The following is a 24,548-nucleotide window of genomic DNA, read 5'->3' on the forward strand; positions in this document are numbered from 1 at the left end:
CTGTGACTATAGGATAATACAGATGTAATATTTGTCACAACCAGAAAAGAGACCTAAATCTTTCTGAAGTTTCCTTAAAGACTTTTTGACTTTCCTGCAGAAATGGTGGCTAATGGCTAGCCCATCAGAGGAACAGAGTAGGGACGTTGACGTGCTGTCGAGACAATCCATCACTCACAATACCATGGCAATGACTCTGGGAATGTGGTCTTCCCGATGTAATGTCATGTGAAAAACTGGGTATTTAAAACACAGTAACGCTATCATAAAGAAAACATACCCAAATTTATATAGGTAGATCTTAGAAAAATAATGTGTGTTATATCTTCTTGTGTGATGAGAGAAAAAAAAAATTCAGTCTTTGTTCTTGTAATATTTTAAACCATTTAAATTTATTTTAGTAATGGGGTTTTAATTAGTATTTTTAAATAGTACAAAATTTAAACACTACAGGTGGGTAGACAGTGGAGAGTAGCAATCAATATTAACAATTCCTTATGTATTCTTCTAGAGTTATTCTGCATATACAAGCATATATGTACATATACATATTCTTTTTAAACATACAAATAACAACATATACCTTGTCATACTTAGTATCAATTTCGGATCTGTCATTTTAAGGGATTTTTTTTCTTTTACTTATATATTACACTTGATCTAGTTAACATATCATTCACTTTTAATTGTGTTAGTATACCGAGGGAGCAACTGGGTAATTTTGAATAAATCCCATTGGTATTTTTAAAGTGCAAATATATCTAAATATTGATTTTTTTTAAATGTACACATATTCCATTATCCCTGTTCCTAACAATCTTGCCTTCCTAAATTTCCTTCTTTCTTTGCGCTAAAAAATTGATCTTTTTCCTGAAATAATACAGTTTAGGAAGATAAGAATAGCAAATAATTTAAACAACTATCATATTAGATTAACTGTTTTCTAATGAAGAACTGACATATTTAAAAGCTTCAACAAATTACCAGTTCCAATTTTTACTAGTTTTGTTATTAGTATCTTATTTTTATCCGTTCTGAGAGTAAATGAGTGTTAGAACTGTAGTAAAAGATTATGCTACAATTCTGTTGAAATCCTTTCATTTGTTAACGTGAAGCTCTTATCTTTATGAGAAAGTCTATGTAGCAACTTTGTCAAATCTAAGCCTTAAGCCAAGTAATAATACTAGCTGTGATTATTGAAAGCACTTATTTTTCATTGATGGATCCAGAATCACAAGTCTTTGGGATCTGAAGGTGTTATGATGATTTTGCAGAAGAGTAAAAACTGGGGAGCTACAATGAAACCATCTCCATTCTCTACTGAAAGAATGTAATTGTTTAAATATGAAATTAGCATTATTACCATTCATTGAAAATATAAGCAAAACTACTTTATTCGTTCTCGAAGTCTCCCCCTAAGAAATCATCATTCTGTTTCACTTCCATCAAAAATGTATTTTAGGATCACTTTTCTATTAACTACCAAGAAAAAAAATTATCTGGAAAGTTAAAGATCCCATTTAGTTGTAAATTAAAACAACCAAAGTAAAAGTTCCAATACAGTTAGAAATATCTTAAAGAATATGCAGGTTAAGGAAGAATTGTGTTAATGAGTAGGTATAAGTCCTATAGTAGGTGTAAATCCTATAAAAATGTTGGAAGATTTAAAAACTTAAAGCGCTGGTTTAAACTTTAGACTATCCCTATAATTGGTGGCATAATTTTCTGATTACAAAATGAGTGAGGTGTTGTTGGAAGACAAGTTTCTCTTAAGCATATTTTTAATGCATAAAAAAGTTTGCTTGTATTTCAGTGATGAATAATTCATTGTCCTTTATAGAAACTATAAAACTGGTACAGATCTACAAGTATTTACTTGTTTAAGCTTACAATGTAGTGTGTGAGTATGTGTTCACTTCAGAAGTGAATTTTGCTTTAATTTAATTGCCCATCCTTAAAGAGTTTCCCATGTTGGTGCTTTATAGTAACTTCTGTTTTCCAGCCTTTATGTTCTTTTCAATATCCCTTGTAAAATGTGCTTACTCTCATTAAGGCCAGTGACATCCACCAATAAATTAAAACATAATGAATTAGTGCTGCTGCAGTGAAGTTACTTTGTATTACAACTATGAGGAAAATAATTCATTTAAATGGAATGTATAGTTTCTTCTTCAGTACTATTGGCTTTCTTCTAAGATCAGGTAGCAACTGTTTGTCCTCTCATTTTGTCTCCTTATACTTAGTTCTATGAGTTGTTGTATTCAGTTTCATTTTCCTAGGAAATAATGGGGATGAAAAAAAAAGTCAAAAGTTAAAGTTGCTCCAAGTGTAAGATTGGGGAGAAAAGGCTTTTGTTGTTTTTTGTTTTTATCAAACTATTGGTATAAATCATATTTTACCTAAAGTTGATATTTTATTTTTCTTAGAGAAAATAACGCTCTTCTTCAGGATTTTATTTATTATTTGTTGTGGATTTGATGAAGTTGCCTGAAATTAAGATATAGATAAGAAGAAACACAAGCGAAAGATAGTGGCTGATGATTTTGCTTTCCTATAACAGAAGAAATCAATCTAGTTTAACAGAAAAGAGAAATATGTAATTCTCAAAATTACCATTAAAAGAACACTTGAGAAAGATTAGGAAGAACTAATTCTGCCAATGTATGGCCTGACTATGAAACATCAACAGTGTTGTGCCTGAAGCTACAGTTCCCTCCTACCCTAACCTTTTGAAATTCTGTGTCAGTGAAAGATGAAAGAAAAAATTTTATATTAAAAACAGCTATAATAATGCAACTATGTATAATGACAGCCAAAGGAGCAATGCAGAAATGTCAGTTTTATAATATGGATCTCTTTGGCCATGCAAAACAAAATTTCATTCTTAGTCCTTATTAAGAGCAAACTGCTGTATACTGATCACATATCTGTCCTACGCTTTAATTTTTTACAAGAGAAATTTTTATTATTTATGTGAGATCTCATTCTTGAAGGAACATTGCATATCTCTACACATCCTATAATCATGTCTTACATTTTGTATGGCAGAGAAATTTTAAAAATTAATACCACTTCTTGGAATGCCATTGTTCTTGAAATAACTATAAATTACATTGCTAAGTAATACACTGCAACTATCATTATAGTGGTCCCCAAGATATAGTGCTGCCTTTGATCTCCAGGTTACAAATAATGATGTTTAATGGAGAACATCAGGAAGCACACTGACCTGTGAACAGTGTGGTTCTGTTTTAGAAGGAACTATCACTTGTAGGGTATGCAAAGGTTAAGCAGTCACCAACAGTTTGAGAAACTGCAAAGGTTGATGACTGGAGAAGAGAGCAGCAGACAGAGCCCTCTCTCTTGGAGTCCTGCACTGGGCAGTGTCACACTGCCCGCAGAGAGGATTAAAAGAGTGGCACGGTTCTCCACAGACTTCTCTTTTGCTGTCTTTTTAGTGTATCAGAGACCCTGTTTAAGAATAAACTAAGTATATTTTGAAGTGCATAAGCTCATGTGCTAATGTCAAAAGTATCTTTGCATGTAAAATCCCATTACAGAAACCTTCCATGTGATAAACAGTCCTTGGCCTAGTGGAGGTTCACAAGAGCAATTGGTGGTCTGTTTGCAGCAAATTCTATAAAATGAAGTGATGTGCAAAAAAACTTCTCTTTCTCTACCCCCTCTTCTCAAAATAGTATATATATTTTAGGTTCTTGATTGCTTCCTCTTCAGTGTCATGTGAAATCTAAGTGGGATATGAAAGAATAGTTTAATTTGGCTAGTTTTTTTTTACCCTTGCCATTTTGTAGAATTTTTCCTCAGCTCCATCAAACATTCCAAGCAACTTTACCAAAAGAGTGTACACCTAAGTGCCAAAACTACCCAGCAAAGTAAAACAGCAGAACCGTAAGATTAATGAGCAAGGATACGGGTATGTACAGACACCAAGATCCAAAACATTCTACATCATTTGCTAATTTACTTTGGAAGCTACTGTATCTCATTCCTAGATTTTTCAAGCTAGCAGTGTGATTTACATCAGTGATCTGCATTGTATCAATAAGACTAAACCTATTGCTGCTTGGCAAATACTCTAAAAAGGGAGTAGCACGTTAACATCAAGTGTAAATGAAGAGTTCTAAAATTCCATCAGTGATAATCTCCCCTCCTGTAAACTGGCCCCTGTTGGAAGTAGAGAAGGGCATTAATTTCTCTCACTACCCCCATGGCCCCACTCCATCCTATTTGTTAACAACTGGAACAATAAAAACTAGAGCTGCTCTTTGAAAATTTAGAAATTTCCCTACAGGCTAAATCTAAAGACACTAAGTAAGATGGGCCACTACTTCACTCAGCTGAGCCCCGCACTCTAAGCCTATTTCTAGGTAGCAATTTAGGATAAGAAGAAAACACAGGTCATTTGGGATGATGTGGACTGAAAGGTCAGTTGCTCCAGTTTTTCAATATACAGTAAGGCTTCAGAAAATATTTTTGACTACTCTGATTGACAAGTCATTTCAGAAATGAGTTGAGTCCCTAGAAAAGTTTCACCATTGACCAATTTTTAAAGATAAATGGTGATAAAAGGCAGATCCCATTGAGATTTATTAGTTCTAAGAACTATTACGTGTTAAATACCTACTGTTTACTATGCATTGCTGAGTCCCGTACTTTTACTGTGTCTGATGAACCCTATTATCCCCATTGTCGTATAATTTCCCAGAAGTTTAAAAACTGGTGCAGTCTCTCAGAACTAACGTATTTGAATGCAAATTGACACCAAAGCCAAAGATTGTGCCCATTCAGTTAGGCCAGGTTGCCTTTAAGACTTAAGCACAATCTACCCCCAGCCACCACTATAAAACCACCAATATAAATCCCTGGGCATTATTTTATCCCAAAACTGACCCCCATATATGAGACTAGTCTCACCAAGAGACACCTTCATAAATAAGTGTTTATTTAGTTGGTTAATGTTGGTGCTAATAAATACAATTTATCTGATCTCTAATACAGTTCACAGCTTGAACCTCTAATCACAGTCAGCTGTTTCACATAAATGTCACTGAGTTTTAAAAGGAGTCAGAAGATGAGACTGTAGATGGGTCTTCCCAGTTCTATCTGTAAGGGCAGAGAGGAGACAAATTACTCCTCACTGCAGATCTGCAGTTTCATTTTCAGGATCCAGAAATAACTGATTCTGTTAAATTCGTTTGGAAATCTTGTCAATATTATTGAGAGTTTTGTTTATTTCTCACTTTTCCTACCACCTCCTCCTGCAGTGTCCATTCCTTTTCACATTTAATTACTGAGTTCTCTCCTCTTTGCCCAACTGCAACAGAATAAACTGAGGTAACTGCTCTATCGATGGACACAGTTTTCTCCATTATTCCAGGGCAAAGGTTTCCAAACTTTAGTGTAAGTTGAGAACCACCTAGAAGGTTTTTTAACAACCACACGTTGCTGGGCCCCAGGCCCAGTTTCTGTGTAGTAGAAGTGTTAAGGTACAGTAAGGACCAATTTGCGTGTCTAACATATTCCCAGGTGAGTGGAAGCTGCTGACCTGGGGCCTGTGTTTTAAGAATCACTGCTCTGAGTGGATGAGAGTTTGACCTGAACTACAAAAGTTAGTGAAGGAAAAAACTCAGTCAAAATCACCATAGTGTCTCGGTAGATGAGGCAGCCTTGAGAGCCGCTCATTCTGCCTGGAGGAGTTTACAAATCTTAAAACATGGAACATTTTTTGTAAGTTACCTACATTTTTGGATTAAAGAAATTATTTTTATCCTTTAATCACATTTAATAACCTTTCTGCTTTTCATTTTTCAGCAGCTATCTTAAAAATTTCTAAATCCTGACATGAAAAACTTTAGTGGTAATAAATGTATGGAGACTAAAGCACATTTTAATTTATTATATAATGCTGATATTTCAGTCTTAGTAAACAAAAGAGAATATGCCATCTATTTAAGAATTATTAATACTTCAGGCTTAGTAAGTATTAAATACTAGAACTTATGGGACCTTGGCATCTCTCTAGTCCTTTAATTTTACATTTTGTGACATACCTCATACAGCTCAAATGATTCATAATTCCTAAAATAGGCTAAGTAAACACTTTAAGGGCTAGAGCTTAACATGCTATATTGAGATACAAAGACAGAAATATATAATGTCTTTTAAAAACTAAATGTTTTACCATCTTTTCATTCTCTATATGTATAGGACAAAAGAACTGTATAGTGTAGTGGATTAAAGGAACTTTCTTCAGATTAACTTTTGGACCCATTGCTTTCATCTCATTAAGCATATTATCTGAAAACAAAACCAACATGTAAAAATGGCTTGTTCTATGTTTGCCAACCTGTGGATATTCTGTAATATACTGGGTTGATCAAAAGTAAAACCATACTTTACATATAAATCAATATAGTTAATAGTTGTAACTATACCTACACCTCTTAGTAACTGTCATTCTAGTACATCAAATCCTAATCAGAAATATTAAGTTAATTCACACATAGACATTTGACAGCTCTGCAGACTCATTGACAGCTCTTTGCAGCTCCTACCTTTCAATGATTAGTGCTCCAGAACATTGAGTTATTAATTGTGAAAACAGCTAACTCCCTGCTAACAACAGAGGTGATCACAAGCTCAAAAGGCTGACCTTTATGGGCAGTGTAACTTCCTTAAAAATTCTCTATCCTATTTTTAATATATCTACAATGTAAATTTTAGATTTCAAAAATAAGTTTTAGAATTATAATCTGAGTAAACTTCAGGCGGCATATAGTTTTTTAGATTTCGGCTCAAGGTGAAGCAGACTTCAAGAACAGTTAGTTTTACTTACCTGTTACTGGAATTATTTAAGGCAGAGACTACAACACACTTCATATAGGATGTATAAAGGGAATTGATAAGTCAGAAAAGAATTGTTACTTCTTCAGAGATTGTTTTTAACACAGACTCAACTTATTGGGAATACTACTTGGAATGCTTGTATTCATATCCTCTGTTAATTTACCAAGTTTAATAACTAAATGTGATTTCAAATATTCTAGTATTTCTCTAAAAATATTAAATATTTACCCTTTCCTCCCAACATTTATTTTTGCAAAATAATCTAAGAACTATATTCCAAATTTTCCTGAATTTTAGTTAAGTGAATTAACTAAAGTAGTTTTCATGAAATTCGCCCTGCAAAAGTAAGCATACATTTTGTAATTTTCACAGAAATTTTTCATTAATCATTCATATTAGGAATCTTTAATTCTTAATAAATTTAGTATTTATATTACTATTTCAAAACTAACTGCTACAGATTTATTTAGAAAGATATTAAGTGACCTAAGGTAAATTGGAAACCACATTACTGATTGTCAGAGTTTTTTTAATATAAAAATTCAGATTAAATTCTGTTTAAAGGTTGAAACACATATAATCTCAAATTTTTTTCTAACACTACTAATGACAGTGGAAAGAAACAACATGAACAAACATGGTTTGCTCATTTCATATTAGATTTTTTGTTTCAGGGATTAAGTTTCCAAGTAAGTCCATTATGGCTGTAAATTCTATATGTGATTCTGGCCTTAAGAGTTTCAAGGCTTTGTAAAGGAAAGAAGAGTAGCTGTAGCAGAAATACCTAAATTCAGGATCCTATGTGATCCATTCTAAAACTCTTTTCTGCCTGGCAGCAGCCACTTCTTGTCAGCTCTTCCAATAATCTGTGCTTTTGTGTGATACTGTAACATTTCCAAATTTCAAAAGGACAAATAATAGTACCTTTCATGGAGAGATCTGAGTAGGCTGAAATAGATTACACCTAGGTGGGTGAGCTTAGTAACTGTATCACACATTTCTAAATATTTAAGCAAAATTTACTCCACGCTATTCATATATTTTGTGTGTGTGTGACACACATAAATAATAGAAATTATAAAGAGAGTCCAATCCTGTCCACCTGTTCTTTGCCCCTGGAGAAGTAATGGCAAATTGGTTTATCTTGTTCGTTACTATAATAGTTGGCTACCCTGAAGTGCTACGTTGAGTTTAAAGTCTATCTACAGGGGAAGAGAAAGAAAAAACAGCATTTATGCCAAGTATTTGCTATTTTAGTTCTCATTGTGCACTAAAAATTTCTCAAGTTGAGCCAGATAGCTGGCAGTTGGAGCACAAACCAATGTGATGCAGCTAGAAATGTGTCTCTTCTAATACTTCAAAAAGATTGTTTCAATCCAATAATACCTCTGTGAAAACAACAGAAAATCCTCTCTGCACCTCTGAGGGATTAGATGGCCGTGATGGTGTCGTCTAGGATGTACTTAAGCAGTGAATTCTATACTTGCCTCTAATGAGTGCTACCCACCTTTAAGATGATGGCAGATTCTTCCTTTAAATTTAGCCTGGGTGATTGGCAAACATTAGTGTGCATAATGTATTAGAAATGTAGGTTCTGGTCCCTGTCCTCAGAGTTTTCTGATTTGGTTGATCCAGAGAGGGGTTCGGAAATTGACATTTTTACTTGTCTTACTCATTTTGATATAAGTGGCACGAAAGCTGTTGGTTGACATGGACTTGGGTGATGGAGCATTGACTTGCATACTTTGTCTCATAGCATTTTTCCCACTGGAATTGCTTAAGATTTAATAGGCATGACACCATGGATAATGACTTTGGTTACAAAATCAACACGTAATGCCTTGGGTTCACTTTTAAACACAGATAAGCTGTATACATAAATTCAGGTGTTTAATGTAAGATGTTGTACTCTTACTGGCGATCTTTCTGGGCAGTGGTTACTAGAATGGCCAGTTTCTCCACCTCCTCCGCCCAAGTTCAAACTGTTCTTACGTGGCAGCTAACCACTCATTGCGTGCTTCCAAGATTTCACAGCCCAAATATCCTGAGTCTTTCCAGTCTGAGCTGAAGGACTGGTCTTTCAGCTTCTCACAGAATGACTTCTCAACTCTATTTTGTAGTTATAAACCTACAATTTATTAGGGATAGAAAAAAAAGATACCCTTTCTCAATCTTTGTTTCACTTCTTATGACATTCTTTTACTCAATTTTAGCTAAAAAAAACACACACACATAACATAAAATTTACATTCTTAACCATTTCTAAGTGTCCAGTAGTGTCAAGTGTTCAGTAGGGTTAAGTATGCTCACCTGTTGTACAAACAACACCAGAACATTTTTGTGTTGCAAAACTGAAACCTACACCCATTAATTAACTCGTCTCCCCATCCTGTAGCCACCAGCAACTACCATCATATTTTCTTCTCAGCCTTTTTTTTTTGTAAGCAAAATGTTTTCTTCACCCCTCCCACCTCCCATCAGTAATGAGTTTTTAGTCATTTCCCTTTTGCTCTCCAAATATAAACGTTATCTTCTCTATTATTATAATTCTCATGTGCAAAGAGATTTACAATTATAAAGCAATTGTGCTCATATTAAAATAGGAGATCCTTACAATTCTTGGGTAACTGTGAATGAAGGTTATTGTATCTTGGAAGCCTTTCTGCTGATTAAAAGGGGAAGCCAAGTCTTTTATTCCTCGTAAGACCTGCGGGATTCCAGAGGGACACTTTGTGCTTGCTGGTTTGTGGTTGGTTGGTTTGTTTCTTTGTTGAAGATCTGAGCTGAGAATTACCAGGGCAATTAGGCTTAACTCCTAGATTTTTCATGGCTCTCTCCTATGTGCATTCTAGGATTGTTTGCCCATAACACATAACTTAAGTAGTAGGTTGGAAAATTTTCTGGAATTTAACAATGTGAATGTTATGATTTCAGAATCTTTGCTTATTTCAGTGTGAAACCATTTAGCTTTAAACAGCTTAATAGGAAATGTGGTGTGAGAGGAAATATGTATAAAATTAAATGGGTTTTTCTACATTAGACCTGTTTCAAATATTATTTTCAAAATCTGACAGTAAGGAAAAAACTCAAGAAGCACATTTTTAAAAATTACTCTTCCTAAGTTTTTATTTAAAAAAATTTTTTCTTCCTGACATTAAAATCTTTCAAGGAAATCAATAAAGTTTAAAATCCTGCAACAATACACATTTAAATAGCAAAAAATACTATGATTACGAGCATGCTGTTTATGATCTTGCTATTGGGAAAAAAAATCCCTTTTGTTGGCCTAAATTATCTTGGAACTAGTACAAAAACTAGTTGATCATGCCTCTTTGATAGTGTTAACTGCCTCTTCATCTTAGGAGTTGAACATTCGTAACATCAGTGGCATCTTGTGAGCAAGATAGATGCTATTTATTTAGAATCTTTTTTAATAATTCCATAATTTTGTGCCAGTTAGATTTTTCTTGAATGGTCTACTACCACATATTGGTAATATTTATTCAGGGAAAATTCTTTCAAATGGAATATCATTATTCCTTTGATGTCCATCATAAAATTAGAAATTTCTTAGTAAGATGGTTTAAAAAAAAGTCTATTTCAATTGAAATGATTTAGTGAAGGAGTTGTGATAAACCTGGTTCCATAAAATGCTAAGCAATTACTGGATGTTTTTTGGTTAATTTCCAGTGCTCCCCTCACTATTTAAGCTGATTCTTCACTGTTGTTTATTGTCACCTCTGAAGCACAGACATTCTTTAGAGTCATGAACTGCCCAGAGCGCATCCTGCCCACTCCATAGCTTACGTGCCCTCTGTCTGTTGTCTCTGACATAAGCCGGGCACTAACGTTTTTCCAGGAGGAAGCTGCAGAGACTAAGGAGAATCCATGCCTGAAAATTCCCCAGGTTCTGGACCTGTGTTCCCTAATTGTTTACCTACTTTATCAATTGAAACATTGACTTGACAAAGAATAACAAATGCTTACGTGATTAGCAATAGCTAAAGTTGGTTTGCATTATTGTTTCTCAACTGTACTCCCGTCTAAGGGAGCCTTTGAGTGATTAGGTGACAATTTGCTTTGTCTTATCTTTTAAAAGCCCCAAATATTAAATTTAATGACATGTCATATTAAGCTGTCATTCAAGCAGTACTGTCTACTGAGATGATTTGCGTTTGACAAGACAGACTACATAAAATCTACAGTTTATTTGATAGAAGCATTTTCTATTTTATATAGGAAAAAAATGATCTTGTGTAAACACATACCTTGATTCTCAAACTAGAATTTCAATAATTCTAAGTGACAAGTTAGTAAACACGTTACAAAATGACTAAAATGAGTATGGATACTAAATTACTCTCACTTTGCTTGTGCTGTCATTAATAAAGCCAAGAAAATTCATTTGTGTATGATTTGGACTGTTATTTCAAGTACTCACAGAGTTTATGAAACCCTTACAGTCTTGCCCAAGGCATCATTGTGTGCCGTGGTGCGGGGTGATGGTCAGGGCACCGTGTTGCTAAGAAACACCTCAACTGTGTCTTCTAGACGGGCCTGGGGCCCTCAGGTTGAGGGGATTGAATCAGCGTAGGTGACTTCTGAGAAGGTTTCAATCTCTGTATCCCTGGAGTCAGTGGGACTCTGAAGTTCCCTTCAGCTTCTTTCTAGCCTGTCCTCGTTTTTCTCCAGCTGCTCTTTGGCCCTCCTTTCCTCCTTTTCATCCTTCATGTGCAGTTACGACTGCTTTACATAGATTCAATATACTGTTTCTCTGTCTCATTTGCCCAGTTCCCCTTTTACCTGCCATTTAATTATTTGTGGGGGCCCCAAAAAGTCTGTTGGAAAAAGTGGAATTAAAAGATAATGCGGAGGCAGACATTTGGCCCAGCAGCTAAGATGTCAGAGCCTTGGATTCAGCTCGGCTCCCACTCCTGATTCCAGGCGCCAGCCTCCATGTGAGGCAACAGGGATGACTCAGGTCTTCGGGTCCCTGCCACCCACTTGGAAGACCCAGATTAATTTCCTGGCTTCTGGGTTTGCCTGACTTAGCCCCAGCCATTGAAGACATAGTGAATAGAAGACAGTTTCTCTTCTCTCTCTCTCCATCGCTCTCTCACTCTCTCGCCCTCGCTCTTGTGCATGTGTGTGTGTGTGTGCGCGCATGCTTGTGCATGTTTACAAATTATCTTGGAACTAACACAAAAACTAGTTGATTGTGACACATATAATCAGTAAAACTTAACTTTGGCACTGCACATGGGAGCTTGTTAACAGGGCAATCCCTCCAGTTTCAGAAGCTTTTTTTACACACACAACTTAAAAATATTTTAAACTTAATTTCCATATAAAAATCCTATCTCCTTAACCTGAGCTTAATACCAGAGACTGTTTCCTCCTCTTTTGTATTCCCCTGTACACCCCGTGCAGGATTACTTAAGTCACCTCCCTTCACTGAATGACCACTATTCCTGATTCTGTTTTGCCTTTGTAATCTTATTGCTTTGTAATCACAGACAGTAATTAATAGACAAATCTAAATGGAAAAAAAAATGGTGAAGTGATAATGTAAAAACATAACAAGAAATACTATGTCATTTTTACTTCAAAGATGATTCACGCATTAAGATGCAGTGTAACATGGAATCTTCTGTTTCCTCCACATCCTAAGTTTTACTTCGGGAATATCCTTTGCCTGGCTTAGTAGATAAATGATGCTCTCCTAGACGCTCAAGTGGCTACTTGTGCCAGGTCCTGTGCTAGGGACTAGGGCTACAATAACCTAGAAAACACAAATATTTCACTGCCATTAGCTGCAAGTGTGGCATGTCCAAAGTTACTTGAATCAAAGCAACTTTTGGTGCCTAATCAAACTTGGTGTTTTTTAAATCCAGTAGATGGTTTCATTTGGTTATTGGCATGTGCCAGGCAGTGTATTGGTTTATATGAGAAGTGTGTTTGAAGCTACTATAAAGTGATTCATACTGTTTTACTTTCAACAATTTATCCTTTAAATCTCATTAACTATTTGCATTCTATTTTATTGATGCAGATTTGGAGAAATACAATGATCCTATTTTCAGCAATAATTATATGTTCCTCATTCCAAGTCTCTTCTTGGTGTCCTACAGTGAAAATGATAGTTCTGTTTTATCCCATGTACCTACTGTGTCATAAAAGATGCTGTATTTTGGATGGGGATGGGAGGTTGAGCCAGGCAGTAGATGAGGAAGGCAAGGAGTGGGAACGTGTGCATCACATGTTTGCCCTCCATACCCCAGGCTCTTCTATGCTTCCACAGTTTTGATTTAACTTCACTCTCATTACATGGACAATATGAGGGTACTTCAAAAAGCTTGTGGAAAATGGAATTAAAAATAAGTTCATATTGATGCAAAAATTTTTTAAACCCATGCCTAGTTTTTCACAATATGCATTTCCATAACTTCTTTGAAGACCCCTCATATATTCATAAATTCCTTTTTTCTTCACACGTTTGGATTTGCAGAACTCCAACAGTGTTCTCAACTATGATGACCATCTCACCAATGCCTTACCCCATTGAAAAAGGCCTGCATCCACTTAACTGTGTTAGTTCGTAAGCAGTTGTATTCATTTTCACTGTGGAGACATTACAATGTAGATTATTCATAGATTCATTTATGAATACAGACAACTCATGTGTCCTCAATTTTTCTCATAGCTGTTCATTATTATTAAATATTTACCAATAAAATAGAAAATGGAACTTAAATTATAATTTATATACTGCTTGAAGTGGTTTTCAAAGTTCTTTCACAATATTCTATCTCATTTCATAAAGCTACTGATTTAGCTCGGTTTAGTTCAGTTTCACTATCCCCACTTAACAGAGGAAGAAAACCGAGGCCCTGGCAGGTGAAATGAGGTGGCTGTTACCACCTGGCTACTTAGTGAAACATCAGGACCCTACTGAGCCTGCTGCATAAGGATGCATTTGGAATAACATTAGAGAAGTGTTAAATGGTTAAACTTTAAATCAGAATTAAACATGTTATAATAGCTGATTTAATTCAAACAGTTATGTTTTTAATGCACGCTGGGTATTTTGTTTTCATACATCTTTAGGCTCAATTCTGCACTTAGTATTCCTGTTTGGGTCCCAGCGGGAGACATAGCAACTCAACTCATTGGGGCGCGTGTTTGTGCATGGTCCGCTTGCCTGGATGCTGAGCCTTTGTCAGCCCCTACCTGGAGCTCAGAGTTTTCCACCACCTGTATTTATTTAATCTCCCTGCCTCAGCTACCCACCATAGCTAACCTTCAGTAACTTGATCTCTCCCTGTCCCACCGTCACAAATCTTGTCTTGGCATCTACAGCTCAGAGTAGCTCTCAAAGAATATTATTATTTAGAGAATTTAAGAAGTAAAACACTTCCTTCCCTTGATAACTGAAGTAAATTAAAAATCAACTAGCATAATCTTTCCCCTAAACTCCTATGTGCAATAAATGACCAAAGCAAAATGGAAATGGGCTCTTTCAAAAACCTGTGTGGAAGGAATGTCCCAGGTTAGCTCAAGAAGCCACATCTTCATTGTTTCCATCATTATACAGTGATTATAAATCTTACTAATAAAGGCTTGAGAGCACTACAGGATTCTCATTCATGCACACAAAGTTTAACCATGCTCATTATGTTTATTAAAGCAGAAAATCAAAATAATACATAATAGAAATATTTCAATTTCAGTAGGATTAAAAGCATTACGACTAAAACTCTGGTAGCTAGGAAATTCTAGTAAATAAATGACCTTGCTTCCTGGCGTTCTCAGTTAACCCAGGTTTTGTTTTGTAGCATCGCAGAAGAATTTGTAGGCTAAAATTTACAATTTTATAAACAGATTGACTTATTCTGTCCCTATATTTATAAAATCATTTATAAAATTCTTCTTTTTAAGATTTGTTTATTTGAAAGGCAGAGCATCAGAGATAGAGAGAGCGAGCTTCTGTCTGCTGGTTCAGTACCCAAATGCAACAGCCAGGTCTGAGCCAGGCCAAAGCAGAATCTAGAAACTACATCCTAGACTCCCACATGGATGGCAGGGGGCCAAATACTTGGGCCATCTTCCGCTGCCTTCCCAGGCACATTAGCAGGAAGTTAGAAGGGAAGCTGAGCAGCCAGGACTCCACCAGCACTCCTACGTGGGATGCCAGAGCCGCAAGCGGCGGCTTAACGGGCTGCCTCACAATGCCAGCCCCTGTAAAATTATTCTGTCCCATAAAAATTTCATATTGGTTCAGTCTGTACAAATCATCATATAGTTATAAAAAGATCAGTATGCTTAGGACTGTTAAGGAATAGCTTAAAGAAGTTCCACATTTGCGTTTTGCTACGAGAGAAATAAAACAGTAATTTAAATCCTCTTCTTCCACCCCCTTGTGCTACAGCAGTAATTTCAGCTGTGGTTTTTGGTGCTCAGCCCCACCACAGTTATCATGCAGTCTCAGTGGCCTACTACAGAATAATAAATAACACAGACTTTGGGGTCAGCCAGTCTGGGGGTCAAGTTCAAGTTCTGTCACTTGTCTAATTTGGAGCAATTAATTTAACTTTATAGGGTTGTAAGAATTGATTCATTCAGCATTTAATGTATACAAGTCAGTCACCCATTATGTGCTCAGAGGGCTTCTGGGTCCACAGGATTATATCGGTAACAAAACATAATATTCCTTACTGTCATAGAACTTAGAGTCAACCAGAATTCTCTCAAAGAAAATTAAATGTTTTAGGATAAATTAGCAAAGTGTGTCATAAAACAAACATTTGATAAACATCAGTTAGCATCAAAAATTCTTCACAATGCAAAAAATGGGTGGTTGCCCAGCAAGTTACAACAAAATTATGCAAAATTAGATGGGAGCCTCTTCCTACCACAGACAATCCCAGGTAGAGCAGTGGCAAGGGAGCTGTGCTAGTTAGAATATGCTGAAGCTGTTTTTCAGTCACTTATAAAAGTGCGCAGTTACATAGGCCAATTGTTCTTGGACAGGAAACAAAAGGCACTAACTATAATAGAAAAAAAATGAAGACTCAGAGTCCATCAAAATTAAAACTTTCTGCTTATCCAGAGATACCATTAAGAAAATGAAGACCAGGAAATAAGAAAGTATGGTTTTATTCCTAGAGGAAATCAAAACTGTCTTCTTTCTGGGTTTTTTGTTTGTTTGTTTGTTTGTTTTTTTTAATGATTATGAGGCAGCTTACATGATTTGAGGACCAATTCGCCCAGAACTAAATGGATTACATTTACTTATTTTCTAATATAGGTGTAAATATCCATAGTGATTTGACAACCTAAGATTTTCTTGTCTAAATCTGTCATCGACTTTGATTTTTTTTTTTCTTTTTTTTTTTACTGAAGGAGTGTTTGGTAGTAATATAACACCCTCATTTTACAACAGACAGGAAAAATATTAAAGATGTTATGTGGCTTATTCAAAATAAATAGTCCTTTCAAATCCTGAACTACACCGTTTTAAGTGGTTCCTCCACTGCTCGGTGTCTTTTTCTCTATATTGCTTTGCTTCAGTGGGAGGGGCAAGCATTTGGCCTAGTGCTGAAGTTGCCCACATCCAACTTCCAAGTGCCTGGATTTGAGTCCCAGCTCTGAGAGCAGAGCTCTGGCTGGGAGGCAGAGGTGATGGGTTAAGTAGTTGGATCCCTGACACCCACTTGGAAGACCTGGACTGAGTTCCTGGCTCCTGGCTTCAGTACAACCCAGGCCATTGTGGGTAGTTTGCGCACAAACCAGTAGTTGAAGTCAATCTCTGTCTCTCTCAATGTGTCTATCGCTGTCTCTCTAATAAATAATTTTTTTAAAAATTCGGGGGGAGACTGCAGGCTTCATTAAAAACACATTCTGTTGTCATTTTTCAACTAGAAGAGTTTCCTCACCTGTTGGCTTTAAAGTTGAAAGTATTATTACTAGATTATGTTTGGTGGGGGTGGTCATTCTGACTCCAAGAAAAGTACCTTTTGAGAGCTGAGGCACACACTTGCCCTTGGTTTCTGGAAAATAAAGAACTGTTACAACAGAGGCCAAAGCCCTGTCACCAAGAGGCTCCAGAGAGCATGCCTGACGCTGCGCTCCTCTGCCGTGCAGCTGTGGTCTTCTGCCTTCTGGCACATGGAACTCCATTTTCCTTTGATGCTGCGGAGCCATTAAACCTCTCATTCTCAGAAATGTTTACGTGAAACATCGTACAACTCTCCATTCTCTTGATTGCATAAGCTTTTGTTTTTTACTCTAAAGAGGCAAAAAAAATCCGTGTCCTTAGTTCAGTTTTTACAAGGGAAATTTTATAGCTAATTATCAAGTTGTCATTTTTAGAATAATTGCTTCGATTTATATTTTATGTAATTTTTGTCTTAACAGTAGCTATAGCAGTAAAGATGATGAAGCCTAGGGATTGCAGGGCATTTTTTAAACTGACAAATTATGTGCCTATGCTTTTGCTTTTTAATCATACCAAATTTGTAAAATGGACTAAGAAGCCACTATGTGGTATTTTGGAAAATGGCAATTTGAACGAAAATGAGAACATTTATTTATTCAACCCGTACTTACTAGATTTAAATTCCTTCTATGGACCAAGCGTTGCTCTAGGGAAAATTTTTACTTTTGTCACCTTTTCTTCTAATCTCAGGTAGAGATAATCATGAATAGAAAAATTACATTTTTTTTTTTTTAATTTAAGAGGAAAAGAGAGAGAGCTCCCCGTCTACTGGTTCACCCCCCAAATGCCCCCAGTGGCCAGGACTGGACTGGGCCAAAGCTGGGAGCTGGGAACTCAGTCCAGTTCTCCAACATGAGTGACAGGGACCCAACTATATGAGCCATCACCACTGCCTCCCAAGGTCTGCATTAGCAAGAAGCTGAAGTGGGGCTGCCATTGTGGCATAACAGGTTAAAGCCGCACTGCAATGCTGGCATCCCAGAGAGGCACTGGTTCAAGTCCTGGCTGCTCCACTTCAGATCCAGCTCCCTGCTCATGCATGGGAAAGCAGCAGAGGATGGCCCCAGTCCTTGGACCCTGCACATGCATGGGAGACCCAGAAGAAGCTGCTGGCTCGTAGCTTCAGCATGGCCTAGTCTGGCTGTTAAGGCCATTTGGGGAGTGAAACAGTGCATGGAGGTGCTCTCTCTCTCTCGCTCTCTCTCTCTCTCTCTCACTCTGCATTTCAAATAAATAAAATAAGTCTTTTTTAAAAAGTGCTGAAGTCAGGAGCCAGAGCTCTGTGTTGAACGCAGGCACTGCAGTGTGGGAGTCAGGTGTCCCAACTGGAGGCCCGACGGGCTTCTTCACCACTAGGCCAAACACCTGCCTCAAATTACGTATTTTAAATATCTCCGTATGACATGTGGATTTGGACCAGCATAAGCCTTTGGTGGGTTTGAATTGGCATAACAAGAAGAAATAAATTGGAGAAATAATTGCCCGACTTCTGATTAAAGTTTTAATTGTGTAGATGAATACTTGGCAGCACTGCTGGATGAATTCTGTCCAGAATATTACCATTTTCTTCTGAGGACCAATAGAATTTTCTCACTTACTTATTTTTAGAATTGTCAGATCATGTAATAAGGTTATTTCTGTAGGAAACTAGAATTCACTGGCTATTGGCAATTGAGTGTAACCTCATTAAATCTGATGAACACATGGCCCCTAAGATTTGAAGTGGTGAGGTAATGATTATAAATTAGGCCCCAACTGCTGGCATTCAAAACTGTGTTAACGTGTGATATGCCGTATTTTGCACTTGATTATGTACCAAGGGCATATGACAAAATCGTGTTCTTTCCACCTGAAAGTTAGAAGTGAATTGCTCTCTTTTTATATTAATGATGCACAGTTCTCAGCCGGTGGTCCCTGTTAGAAAGTCCATGTCCCCGGTGGGTCTGAGCCACGGATTCCACTCTAGGATATATACTCGCTACGGGACACTAGGAAGGAATTTTGGAAGTGAAGAAAGACATCAGCCAACCCCTGATGCTTAGCAGGACGATTATGTGTAGTTGTAATGCTTTTTAATATTTTAATTCAGACATGATTTACAGAGTGAAATGCTCTGATCTTAATCCACCATTCAGTGTTGAGGAATATGGAAACATTAAACATTTCTGTCACCGTGGAAACTTCTCATGTATACTCCCCTAGTTAGTGCCCCCACTTTCTCCCCATTCCAACTTCCAAAAGCAGCCATGATCTGGCTTTGCTTTTTTGGGTTTTTGGGTTTTTGATGATAGAAATAAAATTTTCATCTGCTGATTCATTCCCTAAATGCCTACAGTGGGCATGGCTGAGCTTTGGATGGGGCTGAACCTTAACTGGGCCAGAAGCCAGGAACTCAGTCCAGACCTTGATGTGGGTGACAGGAGCCCAGTCAGTTGGGCCATCAGTTGCTGCCTCCCAGTGTGTGCACCACAGGAAGTTTGATTTAAGAACTGGAGCTAGATATTGAACCCAGGTTCTGTGATGTGAGATGTGAGAGTCCTACCTAGCGGCTTAACCACTAGAGCAAACACCAGCCCCATTACTAATCTGATTTTATCACCACTGGTTAGTTTTTGTCTATTGATCAAAAAAAGTTAATATAAATTAACCCTTGTTTGTATTTGGCTGCTTTCATTCAGCCTAATAGAATTGAAATCATCAATGTTTTTGAGTTTAATAGCAGATAGTTCCTTTTTATTTTATTTATTTTTGATGATACTAATTTTTGGAAACAAGCAAGAAATAAGCAGATCTTCCCTTAAAGTCTTAATGGACACATAAATACTAACAAAATCACGGCAGTAAACCATGAGTAAGAATTCGAGTGGAGAAAATAACCCCCTACAATTAATATTAAGTGGCAGTACTCCTGACATTCAAACAGCTCCCCCACCCCAATGAGAGATCATCTTGGGAAGCTCTAAATTGTTCTAGAAGCAGAGACAGTGGGGCATAGGTGAGTAACCTCAGCAGTTATAATGGCCTCGGAACTGGGACAGTTTTCTTCACTTGTGTTTGACCTCAGGACGTACATGATGTGAGATATAATCTCAGGTGAGCAGATACTTCTTAGAGTGTCTCAGTTATCAGAACACACTGGGAAGAAAGCCCCCATTGTTTATCAGTTGCTTTTATGCAGTCTTAAAAAGTATATAATGTGCACGTGATGCACTCAGATTTATTATTACAAAGTCACTTGGATCTGTAATTCCTAACGAAAAATGTATAAATGAAAGTATTAATAATAGATACTGTAAGAGCAACATCGGATTGATATTTAATGTTTTAAAGTCCTGAGAGCAGAGCTTTGGCTGGGAGGCAAAGGTGGTAACTTAAGTAGTTGGATCCCTGTTAATTCTCTCACAATACTAGGATATCCATTTATTTGCTGTTCTACGTATCAAAAGATAAAGAATGGAATTGGGAATTTTTTTCAGATGTTTTTATAAAGCTGTTTATATACGTAAGATTGAGATTCTCAAACTGTAGGAGAAGGAAGGGAGTCCTTTCTTGATTGTCACTTAATGTTCTGAGACTAGGAACTAATCCTAATTTTAACATTTAGTTCTCTTATGTTTTTAACTGCATTTTCACCCCCAGTTAAATGCAGCACAGCACCCCAGTGTTCAGTCTGTGGCATAGTAGGACCTAGATGATCGGTCATTGAGAATTATGATCTTACATTCTCTTTCCTCTAAAGGATATGATTGGGGGCGGGGCAGAGGAGTCTTGGTTTATAATGAGGCAACTCCCTAAGTTAATTTTATCACACTAACAAACAATAAAAATATGAAGATTTAACTTTATGTACATACCATTTATTTGAAAAATGTATATTCACATAATTATTATATAGTAAAGAATATTCATTTTTCATTATTCTCCCAACTTACCTAATTCAGTAGTATGGAGAACTCCCATAGAGTTGCTTATGATTTTATTTCTTCCATATATTGGTGCTTTAGTCTCTAATGTCCTCCTGTTATGTTATCTCTATCCACTTCATTTAATGTTTTTATTTAGAAAAAAGAGATAGCAGCATGAAAATTAATGACCCATGCATCAGACATTTTTGCTGTGTATTATAGAAAGGAGCAGTTAAGGCTAGAAATCTCAGTACTTAATGCTGTCTTCAAAACTTGGTTATTATATGTACCGTCACTTCCATGACTGAAGAGAATAATTTGTAGTCAAATAGATAAAAACAAGAGAACTAAACCATACGTGTTTTTAAAAATGAGCAAGTGATTTTTGTGCATTGTATAGCAGATCATTACTAAAATTTGCCTAAACAAACTTTCATGTTTTCAAGTTTTATGGGAATGCTTTGGCTATACTTAGATTCGAATTTCACAATGACAAAGGCTCCTTAAGAGTTATCTTTCTATAAACACACATACTATATACTTGGTTAGAAAGTTATAATTCATCATCCAGATTATATTTGTGCTAAGTTTGTGAAACTATACCATACTAGTATGAGAAAGAAAGAACTGTATATGTACTTAGATTTGAAAAGTAGAATCATATGCATTTTAGAAAACTATTTGCTAACTTATGACACTTTGGTAAAGCACTGTGTAATTACAAATGATTATGCTATTTTCTTTTTTTTTTTTTTTTTTTTGACCCTGGACTTATTTTTTCAAGGCTTTAGATTGAAAACCAAACACAATCCTAAGCGTAGCATTATTTTTCTTAATTTTGTTAATTTTCTAATTATACATTTAACTTAAGCTATTCTCTTTTTGTAAGGTTTTTTTTTTCTTTCTTTTAAATTTCACTTAAGTTATACAAGTTTCATGTATTCTTATTTAGGAACATAGTGACACTTCCTTCCCCACCCTCCCTACCGCCCACCCTCCAACCCTTTTCCTCCTCTCTCTCGCATTCCCACTCTTAATTTTTACAAAGATCTGTTTTCAGTTTATTTAATGATCATATAGTTAACCCTACCCTAAGTAAAAGAGTTCAACAAATATTGTGAAAAGAAAAAAAAAAAAAGTTCCTCAACAGAAGAGAGAGGGCTGTAAACAATCCCCGAATTAATTTAAGCTATTCTTTGCAGTGGGTTTTTAATTTAAAAGGACATTTTAAGTTGATCCATTGGTCATCAGAAAAACATTTTAAGTATCAGAGTCATCTTTTCCCAACTTTTGGCAATTTTCTGAAAAAGAATATTCAAGCATTTTAATTAGTCCTTATTGGCTATGAACACTTGAGTGGTTGATGTCTATGTGGTCATAATTTATCCTAAAATCTGGAGCTGCCAAGGCAACCAAGTTTGCAGCTGTACTTAAAACACACCCATGTCCCCCCAAGAGAAATGACAAGACTTACAAGAAATAGAGTTCTGTAGGATTATGGCTACCAAATATATGTATAGTAATGTATTACCAGTATTTTACTGTGACATACCTATGGGTAGCAGAAACAACATGTAAATGAATATAAATGCTTAACATTAAATGTTGGCATCAATACAGATTATGCATAAACTGTTGCAATAAAAGATATTCATTGTGCCTATATATGAACAATTTACCTTAGATTTCCATTGGCCTTTTTCATTTAAGACTGCACAGTCATTTTAAATGTCAGACAACAATATATGAATAAATGAATGAAATGATGGCCATTTGCCATGAGATTAAATATTCTGCTGAAGTGCTTGAGGGCATTGGCTGATATATGTATGGCATAAATTAGATTGTTAACAAGCAACATGTGAGTTTTATGTACAAATCACAGAATTTAGAAACGATGCATCTTTTCTTTCTCCACAAAATGGATTCCAAACAGACAATTCAAATTTATAATTTTAATCTGCTATTAAAATCTACCATATGGATTAAAAGATTAAATAAAATAAAAACTATGAAACAATGCTAGTTAGTAACAGAACCCCATAGACTATCAAATTTCTGAGAATGTTGGGTTTATTATAAAGCCTTAAAATATTTTAGTAAAAAATTAATTACCTACAAAAGAAGGCACTTTATTAACTTGAACTAACTATTCGTCTATAGAATTTGTCTAAAAGCTTTTAAAATTCTCCTTATCCTTTTATGAATTTAACTCTAGTCATGATTTTTAAAGCCACTTTCAGTATAATCTAATAAACTGTTTTAATTTAACAGAAAATTGTGTTACATAATATAACCAATAAATAATGCAGGAATAAAACCCAAGAGTAAGAAAAGTATATGTGATAATGGCAAAACTGTCTTAGTCTACAGTTATTTGAAATTAACAATGTCAAATTTGAAGGCTTTTTCAATTTTTGAACAGTTTTTATTTTTTAAATTTATTTTTGTTACCTTGTCTTGAAATGTTGATTAAAATATACGGGCAATCAAAATTATTCCACGAGCCTATCATAACTCAGCTCTGTTTCAGTTGATTTTTTCCAAATGTAGTCCTGCAGCATGAAGAAATCAATATTGTTTCTTTGCTCACATCCGCTGTGCTGGGTGAATCCGCAGATGTAAATCACTGCATGGCTGTGCTGCTGTGTGTGACTGTTTCCTCTGCAGAAAAGCAGCTGTTCATTTCTACAGTGGACTTAGTTCCATACAAAAAGCATAGGAATTTTTTTCAAAAAAGGTCAACCTTCTCAAGCTAAACGTTGACATTTTTAAGGATAGGCTACCTTTTAACCAAGAATGTTTTTCAACAGAAAACTATTTCAAAGTGAACAAACTTTGCTTTCTTTTTTGTATGGGGGCAGCACACTTTCCAAAAAAAAACAGTTAGAAGAACATTTTTGCACAATTTTACTTCCCTTTAAGTCTTACTCTGTGGTGGCCAATCTTTCTCTCTCTGGTTAGAAATGTTTTACTAAATGTAAACGCAGTTTCAAAGACAGTCATCAGTCCACGATAGAGATAGAAAGGAATCGAGTTTATCAGAGGTCTGTCCTGACCAAGGAGGGACCAAAGACAAATTCCATGTCTATTGTTTGCTTTGTTTCTTTGTTTTCTTTTTAAAATAAGATATATTAACCCAAAGGCGTGTTAATGTCATGGCATGAACAATCTTAAATGTAGAGCTACTGAGTATTTTGTGATGCTGAGTAACAGACTTTTCTCAAATCTCTGTGATGCTAAATATTTTCCTTAGAAAGTTTTGTTTAATGTTAGATTGTTGTTCCAAAAGAGTGTTGGTCCTAGTGGGATTTTTAAAAACTCAGAAAACAAATAATCGCATGTATTACAAGTATAGAAATGGTGAATTGTAAACTTACCGTATAGTACTAATTCTATTTTCAAAAATGTTTCACTGTTAAATATATACAACATAAAATTGCTGCCGTACTGTAATTGAGTACTTTTTTCCTAAATGACCCTGTTATCACTATTCCAGAATTAGAATTTGGGCAGATACATGATTGATTCATGTGTCTGCATAGATGCTTCAAGGTATATTCTTCTCTTGGTGAGTAAAAATATTTCTTCCTTGATATCAATGCATTGAGATCTGAATATACCTGTATCTATTTATTCTTATTGCACCTTTCTTATACAGTATCTTCTCATAGGCCAAAATTGGCCTAGACACAACTAAAAATTGAGGGTTTGTTACATGCTTTCTAACAGAAAGGTTTTCAATGATATTAATTATGGGTTTGTACTGTGGAAATAGT

At 35.8% G+C, this 24,548-nt stretch overlaps 1 protein-coding gene across 2 annotated transcripts in view; it reads left to right on the forward strand.

Annotated features, from left to right (window-relative positions):
- Positions 1-24,548, forward strand: part of PURG (purine rich element binding protein G) — a 31,491-nt gene that overhangs the window by 5,982 nt on the left and 961 nt on the right. The gene's annotated exons all lie outside the window — the stretch shown is intronic.

This window comes from Lepus europaeus, chromosome 16 (assembly GCF_033115175.1).
Source record: "Lepus europaeus isolate LE1 chromosome 16, mLepTim1.pri, whole genome shotgun sequence".
Taxonomy (NCBI): domain Eukaryota; kingdom Metazoa; phylum Chordata; class Mammalia; order Lagomorpha; family Leporidae; genus Lepus; species Lepus europaeus.